Source organism: Montipora foliosa, chromosome 3 (genome assembly GCF_036669935.1).
Source record: "Montipora foliosa isolate CH-2021 chromosome 3, ASM3666993v2, whole genome shotgun sequence".
In the NCBI taxonomy this organism is placed as follows: domain Eukaryota; kingdom Metazoa; phylum Cnidaria; class Anthozoa; order Scleractinia; family Acroporidae; genus Montipora; species Montipora foliosa.
The window spans coordinates 23,496,351-23,503,234 of record NC_090871.1 but is presented as its reverse complement, the minus strand read 5'-3'; the positions used below and the strand labels follow the sequence as shown (position 1 = coordinate 23,503,234).

General features: G+C 40.1%; 1 long non-coding RNA gene across 1 annotated transcript; it reads right to left on the bottom strand.

The window, feature by feature from the left end:
• Positions 1-268: 268 nt before the first annotated feature.
• LOC137994641 (uncharacterized) lies at positions 269-1,891 on the bottom strand. The gene is made up of 2 exons (XR_011122159.1): positions 1,648-1,891; positions 269-384 (listed from the first exon to the last, which is right to left on the bottom strand). It is a non-coding gene; the product is annotated as an uncharacterized lncRNA (long non-coding RNA).
• Positions 1,892-6,884: the final 4,993 nt, after the last annotated feature.

Here is a 6,884-nt window from a genome sequence, read left to right as displayed (position 1 = left end):
TTGTGATGTTTTTGCTTTAATATGTTGTCCCCATTTTGTTTTATAGGTACAACATTTAAGAAAGTGGCATCTTAAAGTTCTGTGCTGGTCCAAAAAGTTCATAACTGAAAAAAGGTTAAGGACTGGTATTCAGTTCTAAGAAGAAACTGAAAAGTTTGACAATGTGAAGAGTACTAAAGAAACTGCTTAAAACTCAACAGCATTGTCTGGATTTCTCAGTGACTTTATCCAGTCTTTTGTTCCACACTACCAACATGGACAAAGTGAACTCAATAAGATTATTGTGGTTTATTGCTGAGAAAAAAAGGCTGAATTTCTTCTCGCTCCTTTTAGAGCTAATATTTCACAAAACTGCCGCAAATAATACCAGGTGGATCCATCTCCCTAAGGACAAAAAACGAAAATGAATGTTATTGTCCATGAGAGACATATTACAATGCTATAATCTACAATATCATAATGATATTATTATTTTCCTAGACACAGGAAACTGCACATATCAGTTTTTATGGGGGCTGTAAAAATTAGTACAAAAAGTCATTCTTATTACACAACCAAGACAAAGAAAACATGATGAGCTAACCATATAAACATACTATAAACCACACATAAACCAATGACCCTTAACTGTTTGCCTTAACACATGTTCTTAAATTTGAGTCTAACCATAATTTTGCCTTGGACATTGGGGTTGAACATAGATTTGCAAATAATGGCCAGTCAAGGGGAAAAGAAAAATACCATCTTTCAAGTTTTGACATAGATGTTGACACCAAGTGTGTTGCATTATTACAATAATGATAGATCATTATTATTTGGCGATTGTGGAAGCTAGACTACAATTAAGTCACTCGGTGCCACTTTGAAGCAGTATTTCCCCGTCAATAATCCTAGGATTAACAGGAAGTAGAGCCTGGACTTTCCACTTTTATTTAACAAATTGTTCTTTCCCTAATATATGGATGTTCCATTAATTAACAGGCCAACAGTCTCCCGAACATGGGTGTGTCAGTTGAGTATAGTTATTGCTGTTTTAGGAGTAAACTCATTAAAGATTAAAGATTAAAGATTGCACAGGGTATTTTGGTGGGCAAGTATTTATGATTCTGTAATCAAGCCACACTATGGCAATAAATTAAACAATGTTATTGATCACACTACTGTGCAACTAGAACTTCTTCTGAGTGTAATCTCAGAGGCCAGTCTTGCAACCAATTTACCTTTTCATTGAAGAAATGCCCTGAGACAGGGACAAAGAACTTCAATATTTACTATGTAGTTCTGGCCAGTACTTGTGTTCATTCCAACTTCACAAGTTGGCAAGGTGTTTTCTTTTAGACAGCTGCCTTTATGGGGGCAGTCAGGAGGTTAAGTGGCTATTGCAGAGTGGCAGCACTCTAAATGAACTGCTGCCTTGGTTCAAGGAGAAGGTTGACAACTTTCAAATAATGCTCTTAGAACATGTTACGTTTAATTAACGCATTGTAAATACATGTATGATTGATTGTAAAGGTGATTTCAGAAAACCCTGCCCAAATTATCTTGTTGATGAAAACTGTAGAGATTGCATGGGCAATACCCTAGTGTGCAAACTTAACCAAACGTTGTGAACACTTCATGCTTCAAAAACAAATATGGAACACTCACCGTAGCCTCGGTTAGTTTCTGCAGCGCATATTCCCAAACAAATTTAACTGGGTTTGGATCTCAAGGCCCAAAAATTCCACACAAATATATTACACAGATCTGATGTGTCTCCTTCAATTAAATCACCACGATCTCACTTCCAAAATTCACACCGTCAAGAGTTATAAAGTGACACAGGCAGAAGACGAGATCAAAACGATCGAAATGGACACTTCGCGTCTCATGCACGATTTGTGCTCCCTATCTGGCGCATGCGCAGTCGTTTCTCAGCTCTGTCAAGGCGTTCATGTTAGGCCCATAAGACGTCCCATACGTTACAACTTTAAACACAATATATACCACACCAAGTGTCCTTTTAGACTACGTTAGCCCGCATCCACCCTAAGTAAACTACGTTTACCACAATCCACCATAAGTTAACCTAACTTAACAACGTTCACCCTCATATACCCTAAGTTAATGTCGTTCTGCCACGTTAACCCTATTATACAGCGTTAACCCTCATCTACCCTGAGTTAACCACGTTAACCAACTTCTACCCCAAGTGAACATCGCTATACCACATAAACCCTCATCTACCCTAAGTTAACCTCACTCTAACACGTAAACCCTCATCTGACCTAAGTTAACCACATTTAGCCACATCTAACCTAAGTTAACCCCGTTTACCCTCATCTACCCTAAATTAACCACGTTTACCCACATCTACCCTAAGTTAACTGCGTTTAACCTCATCTACCCTAACATGACCACGTTCATCAACATCTACCCTAAGTTAACCACGTTTACCCTCATCTACCCTAAGATAACCATGTTTACCCTCATCTACCCTAAGTTAACCACGTTTACCCTCATCTACCCTAAGTTACCACGTTTACCCTCATCTACTCTACGTTAACCACGTTTACCCTCATCTACAATAAGATAACCACGTTTACCACATCTACCCTAAGTCAACAACGTTTACCCTCATCTACCCTGATATAACCACATTCACCGTCATCTACCCTAAGTTAACCAAGCTTACTCACATCTACCCTAAGTTAACTGCGTTTACCCTCATCTACCCTAAGATGACCACGTTCATCAACATCTACCCTAAATTAACCACGTTTAGACACATCTACCCTAAGTTAACCACATTTACCCTCATCTACAATAAGATAACCACGTTTACCACATATACCCTAAGTTAACAACGTTTACCCTCATCTATCCTAACTTAACCACGTTTGCCCACATCTACCATTAGTTAACAACGTTTACCCGCATCTAAGATAGCCACGTTTACACTCATCTACACTAAGATAACCACGTTTACCCGCATCTACCCTAAGTTAACCGCGTGTACCCTCATCTACCCTAAGTTAACCACATGTACCCTCATCTACCCTAAGTTAACAACATTTACCCTCATCTACCCTAACTTAACCACGTTTACCCTCATCTACCCTAACTTAACCACGTTTAAGCTCATCTACCCTAAGTTAACCGCGTTTACCCTCATCTACCCTAAGTTTACCACGTTTACCTACGTCTATCCTAAGTTAAGTGCGTTTACCCTCATCTTTCTTAAAGGGACACGGTCACGGTCTGCGCATGCTCGTGTAGCTGATCGAAACTTGAAAAAGTCAGCCTGACTTTTTCAAGTTACTAGCAATCACAAATTCAAAATGGCGTCTAGCGGAGATCCGGACATGGCGGTAAAAGCATCAACTCAGGGCGGAAACGAAAGGTCGAAGACAGGGGAATTTGCTTTAGATAAAGATACCATTTGCTTTATATAAACTTGATTTAATGCAAAAAAAAAAAAGCAGAATTCTTCAACTTACCGATATTTCCATAATGGCGGTCGAGCGTGACAAGTCTCGGAGAGAGTGAATGCTACTGCGTATGTCAGCCCGTGACAGTGTCCCTTTAAGTTAACCGCGTTTACCCACATCTACCCTAAGATTACCACGTTTACCCACATCTATCCTAAGTTAACCGCGTTTACCCTCATCTACCCTAACTTAACCACGTTTACCCTCATCTACCCTAACTTAACCACCTTTCCCCACATATACCCTAAGTTAACCACGTTTACCCTCATCTAAATTAAGATAACCACTTTTACTCTCATCTACCCTAAGATAACCACGTTTACCCATATCTACCCTAAGTTAACCACGTTTACCCACATATACCCTAAATTAATTGCGTTTACCCTTATCTACGCTAAGATGACCACGTTTACCCACATCTACCGTAACTTAACCACGTTTACCCACATCTACCCTAAGTTAACCATGTTTACCCTCATCTACAATAAGATAACCACGTTTACCTACGTCTACCCTAAGTTAAGTGCGTTTACCCTCATCTTTCTTAAGTTAACCGCGTTTACCCACATCTACCCTAAGATTACCACGTTTACCCACATCTACCCTAAGTTAACCGCGTTTACCCTCATCTACCCTAACTTAACCACGTTTACCCTCATCTACCCTAACTTAACCACCTTTCCCCACATATACCCTAAGTTAACCACGTTTATCCTCATCTAAATTAAGATAACCACTTTTACACTCATCTACCCTAAGATAACCATGTTTACCCATATCTACCCTAAGTTAACCACGTTTACCCACATATACTCTAAGTTAACCGCGTTTACCCTTATCTACCCTAAGTTAACCACGTTTACCCACATATACTCTAACTTAACCACGTTTACCCACATCTACCCTAAGTTAACCATGTTTACCCTCATCTACAATAAGATAACCACGTTTACCCACATCTACCCTAAGTTAACCGCGTTTACCCTCATCTACCCTAAGATGACCACGTTTACCCACAACTACCCTAACTTAACCACGTTTAGCCACATCTACCCTAAGATAACCACGTTTATCCACATCTACCGTAAGTTAACCACGCTTACCCATATCTACCCTAAGTTAACCGCGTGTACCCTCATCTACCCTAAGTTAACTACATTTTACCCTCATCTACCCTAAGTTAACCACATTTACCCTCATCTACCCTAAGTTAACCGCGTTTACCCTCATCTACTCTAAGTTGACCACGTTTAACTACGTCTACCCTAAGTTAAGCGCGTTTACCCTCATCTTCCTTAAGTTAACCGCGTTTACTCACATCTACCCTAAGTTTACCGCGTTTACCCTCATCTTCCTTAAGTTGACCGCGTTTACCCACATCTACCCTAAGTTAACCCTGTTTAACCTCATCTTCCTTAAGTTAACCGCGTTTACCCACATCTACCCTAAGATAACCACGTTTTCCCACATCTGCCCTAAGTTAACCGCGTTTACCCTCATCTACCCTAACTTAACCACATTTACCCTCATCTACCCTAAGTTAACCGCGTTTACCCTCATCTACCCTTAGTTAACCGCGTTTACCCTCATCTACCCTAAGTTAACCGCGTTTACCCTCATCTACTCTAAGTTGACCACGTTTACCTACGTCTACCCTAAGTTAAGCGCGTTTACCCTCATCTTCTCTAAGTTAACCGCGTTTACCCACATCTACCCTAAGTTAACTGCGTTTATCCTCATCTTTCTTAAGTTAACCGCGTTTACCCACATATACCCTAAGTTAATCGCGTTTAGCCTTATCTACCCTAAGTTAATCACGTTTACCTACATCTACCCTAAGTTAACCGCGTTTACCCTCATCTACCCTAAGTTAGCCACGTTTACCCTCATCTTCCCCAATCTAACCTCGTTCTACCACGTTTACGCTTATATACCCTAACTTAACCATATTTACCCTCATCTTCCCTATCTTTCCACCTACTGTAATACAACCACGTGTACTTTCTTCTACCGTAAGGTAGCCACTTTATACCTCGTTGACCTTCGCCTACCTTCACCTACTCTAAGTTTACCACTTTAACCCTGATCTACCCTAGATTGGCTAGTTGATACTTCGTTGACCTTCATCCACCCCAAGTTAACCCCGTTCTACCATTTTAACCCTCATCTTCGCTAAGTTGGCCTCGTTTACCCTAATCTCACCTCATTTGGCCACGTTATACCTCGTTGACCATGAGCTACCCCAAGTTATACTCGCTCTACCAACATTTATCCTAAGGTAACCACCTTCATGGTTATCTTAAACTGTTGGAGCTATCGGAGATTTAAACTAACCCTGTGTTAATATCTTAGGTACGGTGCCTACTATTGTTATTGCGCATACGTTCTGCGAATCTCTAATACAGGGATATTTTGGCGCGGTTCAAAACTATGCGGAGATATCAGAACTTTGCAAGTTCTCTTGGTATCCAAAAAGAAAATTAGGGGTAACCATGCATTTTTCAGAGATAATTAAGGTTCAATTTGGAAAAGATATCCATAAAATGTTTTGTATTTTAAACCTTTTTTCAAATATTGTTGATTAATTATCTTCGAAAAATGCTTGGTTACCCCCAATTTCCTTTTTCTGGATTTTAATAACACTCGTTAAGATCTGCTTTTCCCGCATATTCAGTAAAGAGAGCAAAACTACCTTTGAATTAGCAGGCACGGTCCTTTCTTGGCACCTTTGGAATCAGATTTGTGTGGGTAAACGTGGTTAACTAAGGGTAAAAGTGGTCAAATGAGGATAGCATAGGGTAGATGTGGTTAAACGTGGTTGACTTAGGGTACATGTGGGTAAACGTGATTAACTAAGGGTAAACGTGGTAGAATGAGGTTAACTAAGGGTAGATGTGGTTAAACGTGATTAAGTAAGGGTAGATGTGGTTAAACGTGGTTATTTTAGGGTAGATGCGGGTAAACGTGGTTAACTAAGGGTAGATGTGGCCAAATGTCATTAACTTAGGGTAGATGTGGTTAAACGTGGTTCACTTAGGATAGATGTGGGTAAACGTGGTTAACTTAGGGTAGATGTGGGTAAACGTAGTTTACTTAAAGTAGATGTGGGTAAACGAAGTTACTTTAGGGTAGATGAAGGTAAACGTGGTTAATTTAGGGTAGATGTGGGTAAACGTTGTTAACTTAGGGTAGATGTGGGTAAACAATGTTAACTTAAGGTAGATGTGGGTAAACGTGGTTAACTTAGGGTAGATGAAGGTAAACGTGGTTCACTTTGGGTAGATGTGGTTAAACGTTGTTCAGTTAGGGTAGATGTGGGTAAACGTGGTTAACTTAGAGTAGATGAGGGTAAACGTGGTTAATTTAGGGTAGATGTGGGTAAACGTGGTTAATTTAGGGGAGATGAGGGTAAAC